Raw genomic sequence first — 11138 nt, 5'->3', positions numbered from 1 at the left:
AGGTCTCCGCAGCCATCTCCCTTGGGACAAAAGAAAAGCAAGTGCTTTTTGAAAATCTCAAAGGGACAGGGGTCTCACAGCTGTTCAAAAGCATCCCAGCACACTCAACCCAGCAGGCTTGGAATTCTGAGGAACTTTGGGTGACCCAGGCACCTGGGTGGCAATGCACCCTTGAAGCCCCTCATGGCAATAGGCAGCCTGCCATTGATTTCTCCAGCTGGCATGGCCCAGACACAGCGACCAAGCAGCTGGAGAGCACCTATGCCTGCCTGCAGAGGTGGAGCAGCAGGAGAGCATCTGCATACACAGCAACCTCCCAGAGTCTCCTCCAGGCATGCAGCTTCCCAGGCAAGACCCAGGGGCTGCAGCCAGCATGAAACTGTGTGGTGCTGGCAATGGAAACTGAGGCAAGGAGCGGAGAGGTGCGATTCTTTCAGGAGAGCACACCCGGCATGCCTTCCCCTCCCCGCAGGGCTCTTGGCTACCCTGGCAGCAACCCCACCCATGGCAGCTTAGGGGATTAACCTGGAGGCTGCTCCAGGTGTGTGGGTACTGACACAGGCAGTGGAGAAGGGCAAGGTGAACAAGCAGGAAAGGACTTTGTTCTCCCAGCTGACACACATGTTACCTGCCTATAGCTACCTCTATTGCAATGAAAAGGCAGAAGAACTTGGTCCAGTCCAGATTTACCCAGACAAACCATGAAAGAGGACCTGGGGAGATAGATTTAACCAATCTTCCTGAAATATAATTCAAAATAAAGGACATAACCATGCTGATGGACCTGCAGAGGAATATGCAAAAGCTAAAGGATCAAGTTGGGAGGGAGAGTACAGAAATAAAACAATCTCTGGAAGGAATTAAGAGCACAATGGATGAGGTGCAAGAGGCCGTTAATGGAAAAGAAATTAGAGAACAGGAAAACAGAGAAGCTGAAGCAGGGAGAGAAAAAAGGATCTCCAGGAAGGAAAGAATATTAAGAGGACTGGGTGACAAATTCAAACAGTACATATCCGTATTATAGTGGTACCAGAAGAAGAAGAGGTTGAGAACGGAATAGAAACTATCTTTGAAGAAATAATTGATGAAAATTTCCCCAAACTGGGGGAGGAAATAGTCTTTCAGACCATGGAAGCCCACAGAACTCCCAACACAGGGACCCAAGGAGGACAACACCAAGACATATAATAATTAAAATGGCAAAATCAAAGACAAAGAATGAGTACTAAAGGCATCCAGGGAGATAAAAAAGGTCACCTACAAAAGGATATCCCATCAGGCCATCATCAGAGTTCTCAGCAGAAACCTTACAGGCCAGAAGAGAATGGAATGATATATTTAATGCAAGGAAACAGTAAGTCCTTGAACCAAGAATACTGTATCCAGCATGATTATCATTCAAATATGAAGGAGGGATTAAAAAATTCCCAGAGAAGCAAAAGTTGAGGGAATTGGCCTCACACAGACCACCTGTACAGGTTGTTTTAAAGAGACTGCTCTGTATGGAAGCACTACTAAGGCTAAATAGATGTCAACAGAGAAAATAAAATCACAGCAAAGAAAGCAGACAAACCAAATACTAACTAAAGACAAAAAGTAAAATCAACTACTCACAAAAGCAGTCAAAGTAAACACAAAAGAGTACAGAATAAAAGACCTAACATATAAAGAATGGAGAAGGATGAATAAGAAAAGACCTGACATATAAAGAATGGAGAAGGATGAATAAGAAGGAAGAAAAATAAAGAAACATCAGGCTATGTTTAAATAGCTTAATGAGAGAGTTAAGATAGACGTTTAGATAGTAAAGAACTTACCCTGGAACCTTTGGTAACTATCAATTTAAAGCCTGCAATGGCAGTAAGTACGTATCTTTCAATAATAACCCTAAATGTAAATGGACTGAATGCACCAATCAAAGGACACAGAGTAACAGAATAGATGAAAAAGCAAGACACATCTATATACTGCTTACAAGAGACCCGCCTCAAATCCAAGACATGCACAAACTAAAAGGCAAGGGAAAGAAAAAGATGTTTCATGCAAACAATAAGGAGACAAAAGCAGGTGTTGCATTATTTGTATCAGATAAAATAGACATCAAAACAAAGAAAGTAACAAGAAGGAAATTATATAATGATAAAGGGGTCAGTTCCCCAAGAGTATATAACCATTATAAATACATACACAATCAATACAGGAGCACCAACGTATGTGAAGCAAATACTAACAGAATTAAAGGAGGAAATAGAATGTAATGCATTTGTTCTAGGACACTTCAGCACACCACTCACTCCAAAGGACAGATTCACCAGACAGAAAATAAGCAAGGACACAGAGGCACATAACAACAAACTAGAACAGATGGACTTAAAAGACATTTACAGAACTCTACACAAAAGGAGCAGGATACACATGCTTCCAAGTGCACATGGAACATTATCCAGAATGGACCACATACAAGACCACAAAAAGGATCTCAGTAAATTTAGAAAGTTTGAAATTCTGCCAACCAACTTCTCAGACTACAAAGGCGTAAAATTAGAAATAAATTGTAGATAGAAAACAAAAAGGCTCACAAATACAAGGAGGCTTAACAACATGCTCCTAAATAGTCAATGGATAAATGAACAAATTAAAACAGAGATCAAGCCATATATGGAGACAAATGACAACCACAGCACAAAGCCTCAACTTCTGTGGGATGCAGCAAAAGCAGTTTTAAGAGGAAAGTGTATAACAATCCAGGCCTATTTAAAGAAGAAGGAACAATCCCAAATGAATAGTCTAATGTTGCAATTATTGAAACTGGAAAAGAAGAACAAATGTGGCCCAAAGTCAGCAGAAGGAGGGGCATATTAAAGAACAGAGAAGAAATAAATAAAATTGAGAAGAATAAAATAATAGAAAAAATCAATGAAACCAAGAGCTAGTTCTTTGAGGAAATAAACAAAACAGATAAGCCCCTAGCAAGACTTATTAAGATTAAAAGAGAATCTACACACATCAACAGAATCAGAAATGAGAATGGAAAAATCATGATGGACCCCACAGAAATACAAAAAGTTATTAGAGAATACTATGAAAATCTGTATGCAAACAAGCTGGACAACCTAGAAGAAATGGACAATTTCCTAGAAAAATACAGCCTTCCAAGATGGACCCAGGAAGAAACAGTCAAAACAGACCAATTACCAGGAACAGAATTAAATCGGTAATCAAAAAACTACCCAAGAACAAAATCCCTGAGCCGGATAGATTCACCTCTGAATTTTATCAGAAATGTAGAGAAGACATAATACCCATTCTCCTTAAAGTTTTCCAAAAAGTAGAAGAGGAGGGAACACTCCCAAACTCATTCTATGAAGCCAGCATCACTCTAATACCAAAACCAGGCAAAGATAAAAAAAAAAGAAAGAAAACTACAGACTATATCCCTGAAGAACATAGATGTAAAAATACTCGACAGAATATTAGCAAACTAAATTCAAAAATACATAAAGAGGATCATACACCATTAAAAGGTGGGATTCAACTCATGAATGCAAGGATGGTACAATATTCTAAAGTCCATCAACATCATCCACCACATCAATCAAAAGAAGGACAAAAACCACATGATCATAGACGCTGAAAAAACATTCGACAAAATTCAACATCCATTCATTATTAAAAAACTCTCACAGCAAAATGGGCATAGAGGGCAAGTACCTCAACATAATAAAGGCCATATATGACAGACCCACAGCCAACATCATACTTAACAGTGAGAAGCTGGAAGCTTTTCCTCTATAATCAGGAGCAAGACAGGGATGCCCACTCTCCCCACTGTTATTCAACATAATACTGGAGGTCCTAGCCATGGCAAGGTATCCAGATTGGTAAAGAAGAAGTCAAACTGTCACTATTTGCAGATGACATGATAGTGTACATAAAAAACCCTAAATACTCCACTAAAAAACTACTAGAACTAATATATGAATTCAGCAAAGTTGCAGGATACAAAATTAATACCAAGAAATGTGTTTCTTTCCTATGCACTAACTATGAACTAGCAGAAGGAGAAACAAGGAAAAAATTCCATTTAGAAATGCATCAAAAAGAGCAAAATACCTAGGAATAAAACTAACCACAGAAGTGAAAGAACTTTTTCCTGAAAACTACAAGACACTCTATAGAGAAGTTAAAGAGGACACTAACAAATGGAAATTCACCCCATGCTCTTGGCTAGGAAGAATTAACATTTCAAAATTGCCATCCTGCCTAAAGCAATCTACAGATTCAATGCAATCCCTGTCAAAATACTGACAGCATTGTTCAATGAACTGGAACAAATGGTTTTCAAATACATATGGAACCACAAAAGACCCCGAATAGCCAAAGCAATCCTGAAAAGGAAGAATAAATCAGGGGAGATCTTGCTGCCCAAATTAAAGGTCTACTACAGAGCCACAGTAATCAAGACAATTTGGTAGTGGCACAAGAACAGACCCACAGAACAGTGGAACAGAATAGAGAGTCCAGATATTAACCCAAACATATATGGTCAATAAATATATGATAAAGCATCCATGGGAAAACAATGGAGAAATAACAGCCTCTTCAACAGCTGGTGTTGGCAAAACTGTACAGCAACACATGAGAATGAAACTAGATCATTGTCTAACATCATACACAAAAGTAAATTTGAAATGGATCAAAGACCTGAATATAAGTCATGAAACCATAAAACTCTTAAAAACAATGTAGGCAAAAATGTCTTGGACATAAACATAAGTGACTTCTTATGAACATATCTCAGGCAAGGAAACAAAAGCAAAAATGAACAAGTGGGACTATATCAAGCTGAAATCTTCTGTACAACAAAGGACACCATCAATAGAACAAAAAGGCATCCTACAGCACAGGAGAATATAGTCATAAATGACAGATCCGATAAAGGGTCAGCATCCAAAATATAGAAAGATCTCACTCACCTCAGCAAACATGAAAGCAAGTAATCCAATGAAAAAATGGTCAGAAGAACTGAACAGACAGTTCTCCAAAGAAGAAATTCAGATAGCCAACAGACACATGAAAAGATGCTCCACATCACTTGTCATCAGAGAAATGCAAATTAAAACCACAATGAGATATCACCTCACACCAGTAAGAATTGCCACAATCTTGAAGACAACAACAAATGTTAGCTAAGAAGTGGAGAAAATGGAACCCTCCTACACTGCTGGTGGGAATGTTAATCAGCTCAACCATTGTAGAAAGCAGTATGGAGGTTCCTCAAAATACTCAAAATAGAAATACCATTTGACCCAGGAATTCCACTCCTAGGAATTTAAACTAAGAACGCAGCAGCCCAGTTTGAAAAAGACATATGCACCCCTTTGTTGATCGCAGCACTATTCACAATAGCCAAGAAACGGAATCAACCTAAGTGTCCATCAGTAGATGAATGGACAAAGAAGATGTGGTATATATGCACAATGGAATATTATTCAGCCATAAGAAGTAAACAACTCCTACCATTTGCAACAATATAGATGGAGCTAGAGAATATTATGCTCAGTGAAATAAGCCAGCAGAGAAAGACAAGTACCAAATGATTTCACTCATCTGTGGAGTATAACAACAAAGGAAAATCTGAAGGAGCAAAACAGCAGTCTCACAGAACCCAAGAATGAACTAACAGTTACCAAAGGGAAAGGGACTGGGGAGGATGGGCGGGAAGGGAGGGATGGGGTGGATAATGAGGGCATTATGATTAGCATGTATAATATGGGGGGGGCACAGAGAGGGCTGTACAACAGAGAGAAGACAAGTAGTGATTCTATAACATCTTAATACACTGATGGATAGTGACTGGGGTATATGGGGTGACCTTGGTGATAGGGGGAGCCTAATAAACATAATGTTCCTCATGTAATTGTAGATTAATGATAAGAAATAAAAAAAGAAAAAGAAAAGACTAATAAGACATTCAAGATGTCATGAGAGGTGAGATGGAGAACTCCTCTCAAAAGCATAAATAGTATGAAAATATGGTTAATTAATATGACTAACCCTAAAATAGCAGCAGGAAAGAAGGCTGAACCAGACTGCATACAGACCTCAAGAACAGATCAGACCTCACAAAACAGGGCAATGTACGAAAGCCTTAATCCTGCGGGACCCAAGCCCTTCCACCACCCCAGCTCACTGGCAGGAGGAAGAGAAATGGAGCAGGGAGGGAGTGGAAGCTTGGGACTCCTGAATACCTAGCCCTGGAGATCTGCTTTGTGTGAAGAAACCCATAGTGTGTCATGCTCTGGACATTGGGGAACTTGGACAGGCAAAGTGCTTGAGAGACTGAGATTCTGGTCATTTGTGTAGGATTGGATCAACATCCAGCCTGTCTGTGTCAGAGGAAAGGCAGGTAGTCTGAGAGGTTTCCTAGCAGCGAGAGGGCTACGGAAGGGGCGGGGTTTGCATGGAGCTTGCTGCACTGGAGAAGGGAGAGTTGGACAAGTTATCTGGGTACAAACTTTGAGGAGCTTCAGGTGCTACATCCCCCTGGCTGGCTATGCAGCTCTGAGGCCCCCCACTGTGACCTTTCTCCTGGCCTACTGACACCAGTTCAAAAACCAGCAGTCACTGTGCTGGTGTCAGGCCGCCAGAGGGAGGCCCCACCTACAATAGCTAGAGAAGCACACCACAGAGGCTTACACTGCTGTACTCAGCCCACTGTCTCTGACACTAGAGACAGGCAGTGCAGATGCGAATCATGAAACAGATCTTCCCTCCCCCCTGGCAACAACTCCTCTCTCTGATGGTCCCCAGCATCACTGTTGGGGCTGAGTAGCTCCAACTAGAGCTTCTGGGCACTAGTGGGCCCCATACAGAAATATGAAACGTCAAAACAACATGGTTCAGAAAAAAATCTCACAAACCCCAGAAAAAGGTTCAAATGAAACTGAGCTCACCAGTCTTCCAAAAAGAGTTCAAAATAAAAATTACAAACATGCTTATGGAGGTACAGAAATATATTCAAGTACTCAGTGACGAATTTAAGATGGAGATTCAATCATTAAGAAATTCCATATCTGAAATGAAGCATACAATGTTGGGATTTAAAAGCAGGTTAGATGTAGTAAAAGAGATGGTAAATGGAATAGAAAATAGAGAAGAGGAATACAAAGAAGCAGAGGCACAGAGAGAAAAATGAATCTCTAAGAATGAAAGAATATTGAGAGAACAGTGTGACTAATCCAAAAGGAACAATATTCACATTTTAAGTGTTCCAGAACAAGAAGAAGTGAGAAAAAGGTATAGGAAGCATCCCAGGCATATGAAAAGATGCTCCTCCAATCTGGAGAAGGAGATAGTCTCTCAAGTCATGGAGGTGTACAGATGTCCCAACACAAGGACCCAAGGAAGACAACATCAAGACATATAATAATTAAAATGGCAACGATCAAGGATAAGGACAGACCTTAAAAGAAGCTAGAGAGAGAAAAAGGATCACATACAAAGGAAAACCCATCAGGTATCATCAGACTTCTCAACATAAACCTTACATGCCGGAAAGGAGTGTCGTGATATATTTAGTGCAATGAAGCAGAAGGGCTTGAAACCAAGAATACTCTACCCAGCAATGTCATTATCTAAATTTGAAGGAGGGATTAAACAATTTTCAGATCATCAAAAGTTGAGAGAATTTACCTCCCAGAAAACACCTCTAAAGTGCATTTTGGAGGGACTGCTATAGATGGAAGTATTCCTACGGCTAAATAGATGTTCACTCAAGGGATAGACAGTACAGAATAGGGTTCATAACATACAAATAATGGAGGAGGAAAAAAAAGGAGGGAATAAAAAGAACCATTAAGCTGTGTTTGTAGTAGCATACAAAGTGAGTCAAACTAGACTGGTAGAAAGGAAGAGAATTACCCTTGAATCTTTGGTAACTACGAATCTCAAGCCTGCAATGGCAATAAGTACATACCTATTGATAATCACCATAATATAAATGGTCTGAATGCACCAACGAAAAGACATAGAGTTAGTGAATGGATAAAAAAACAAGACCTGTCTATATGATGCCTACAAGAGACTCACTTCAAACCCAAAGACATACAAAGACTGAAAGTAAGGGGATGGAAAAAGATATTCCATGCAACTAATAGTGAGAAAAAATCAGGAGTTGCAGTACATGTATCAGAAAAAATAGACTTCAAAACAAAGAAAGTAACAAGAGACAAAGGAGGACATTACCTAATGATAAAGGGGTCAGTCCAACAAGAGGATATAACTGTTAAAAATATCTATGTACCTAACACAGGATCACCTACATATGTGAAACAAATAATAACAGAATTAAAGGGGGAAAAAGAATGCAATGCATCCATTTTAGGAGACTTCACACTACTCACTCCAAAGGACAGATCAATCAGACAGAAAATAAGTAAAGAGACAGAGGCACTGAACAATATATTAGAACATATGGACCTAATGGACATCTACAGAACTCTATACCCAAAAGCAGCAGGATACACATTCTTCTCAAGTGCACATGGAATATTATTAAGAATAGATCTTATACTAGGTAACAAAAAGAACCTCAGTAAAGACTGAAATTGTACCAACCAGCTTTTCAGATCACAAAGGTATGAAACTAGAAATAAATTACACAAGGAAATGAAAAGCCCACAAACACATGTAGGCTTAATAACCTGCTACTAAATAATCAATGGATCAATGACCAAGTAGAAAAAGAGATCAAGCAAAATACAGAGAAAAGTGGGAACGATAATTCAGCAACACAAAATCTGTGTGTTGCAGCAAAGGCCATGCTCAGAGGGTAATATATTTCAATACAGGCCTACCTCAGAAAAGAAGAACAATCCCAAATGAACATTCTAAACTGACAATTAAAGGAACTAGAAAAGGAAGAGCAAATGAGGCCCAAAGTCAGTAGAAGGAGGGACATAATAAAGATTAAAGCAGGAATAAATAAAATTGAGAAGAATGAACAAATAGAAAGAATCAATGAAAGGAGGAGCTGGTTCTTTGAGAAAATAAACAAAATAGATAAACTCCCTGCCAAACTTATCAAGAAAAAAAGAGTCTACACACATAAAAAGAATCAGAAATGAGAAAGGAAAAATCACTATTAACACCACAGAAATACAACGAGTTATCAGAGAATACTATGAAAAACTACATGGAAACAAACTGGATAATCTAGAAGAAATGCACAACATTCTAGAAAATTAAAACCTTCCAAGGCTGACACAGGAAGAAACAGAAAATCTGAATCAATGAATAACCAGCAGAGAAATTGAATTGGTAATCAAAAATCTACCTAAGAACATAACACCTGTTCCAGATGGTTTCACTGCTGAATTTCATCAAATATTTAGTCAAGACTTAACAACCATCCACCTTAAAGTTTTCCAGAAAGAAGAATAGGAGGGAATACTGTCAAATTCATTCTGTGAGGCCAACATCACTTTAATACAAAACCAGGCAAAGACCCCACACAGACAAAAAAAAATTACAGACCAATATCCCTGACAAACATAGATGCAAAAATACTCAACAAATATTAGCAAACCAAATTCAAAAATATATCAAAAATATTATCCACCATGATCAAGTAGGATTCATTACAGGGATGAAAGGATGGTACAACATTCAAAAATCCATCAACATCATCCAGTACATCAACAAAAAGAAGGACAAAAACCACATGATCATCTCCATAGATGTTGAAAAAGCATTCAACAAAATTCAACATCCATTCATGAAAAAAACCCTCAAAAAAATGGGTACAGAGGGCAAGTATCTCAACATAACAAAGGCCACATATGACATTATACTTAACAGTGAGAAACTGAAAGATTTTCCTGTAAGATTGGGAACAACACAAGGATGCCCACTCTTCCCACTTTTATTCAAAATAGTACTGGAGGTCCTAGCCATGGCAATCACACAACACAAAGAAATACAAGGCATCCAGATAGGTAAGGAAGAAGTCAAACTGTCCATGTTTGCAGATGACATGATATTGTACATAAAAAACCCTAAAGAAACCACTCCAAAACTACTAGATCAAATATCTGAATTCAGTAAAGTTGCATGACACAAAATTGATACACAGAAATCCATTGGATTCCTATACACTAAAAATGAACTAGCAGAAAGAGAAATAATGAAAACAATTCCATTCACAATTGCATTAAAAAGAATAAAATACCTAGGAACAAACCTAACCAAGGAAGTGAAAGACCTATACTATGAAAACTACAAGACACTCTTAAGAGAAATTAAAGAAGACACTAATAAATGAAAATTAATCCCATGCTCTTGGCTGGGAAGAATTAATATTGTCAAAATGGCCATCCTGCTTAAAGCAATCTACAGATTCAATGCAATTTCTATCAATATATCTACAGCATTCTTCAACAAACTAGAGCAAATAATTATAAATTTCATAAGGAACCAAAAAAGACCCCAAATAGCCAAAGCAGTCATGAGAAGGAAGAATAAAGCAGCAGGAATTACTCTCCCTGACTTCAATCTCTACTACAAAGCCACAGTAATCAAGATAATTTGGTACTGGTACAAGAACAGACTCATAGACCAGTGGAAAAGAATAGAAAGCCCAGATATAAACCCAAGCATATATGGACAATTTATATATGATACAGGAGCCATGAATATACAAGGGGGAAATGACAGCCTCTTCAACATATGGTGTTGGCAAAACTGGACAGCTACATGTAAGAAAATGAAACTGGATTATTGTCTAACCCAATACACAAACTAAACCCAAAATGGATTAAAGACCTGAATGTAATTCATGAAACCATAAAAGTCACAAAAATGTAGGCAAAAATCTCTTGGACATAAACATGAGCTACATCTTCATGAACTTATCTCCCTGGCAAGGGAAACAAAAGCAAAAATGAACAAGTGGGATTATATAAAACTTAAAAGCTTCTATACAGCAGAGAAAAACATCTGTAGAACAAAAATACATCCCAGAGTATGGAGAATATATTCATAAATGACATATCAGATAAGGGGTTGACATCCAAATTATATAAAGAGCTCATGCATTTCAACAAACAAAAAGCAAATATGCCAATTAAAAAACGGGC

This window comes from Manis pentadactyla, chromosome 18, assembly GCF_030020395.1.
Source record: "Manis pentadactyla isolate mManPen7 chromosome 18, mManPen7.hap1, whole genome shotgun sequence".
NCBI lineage: Eukaryota > Metazoa > Chordata > Mammalia > Pholidota > Manidae > Manis > Manis pentadactyla.
This window is presented reverse-complemented; position numbering follows the sequence as displayed.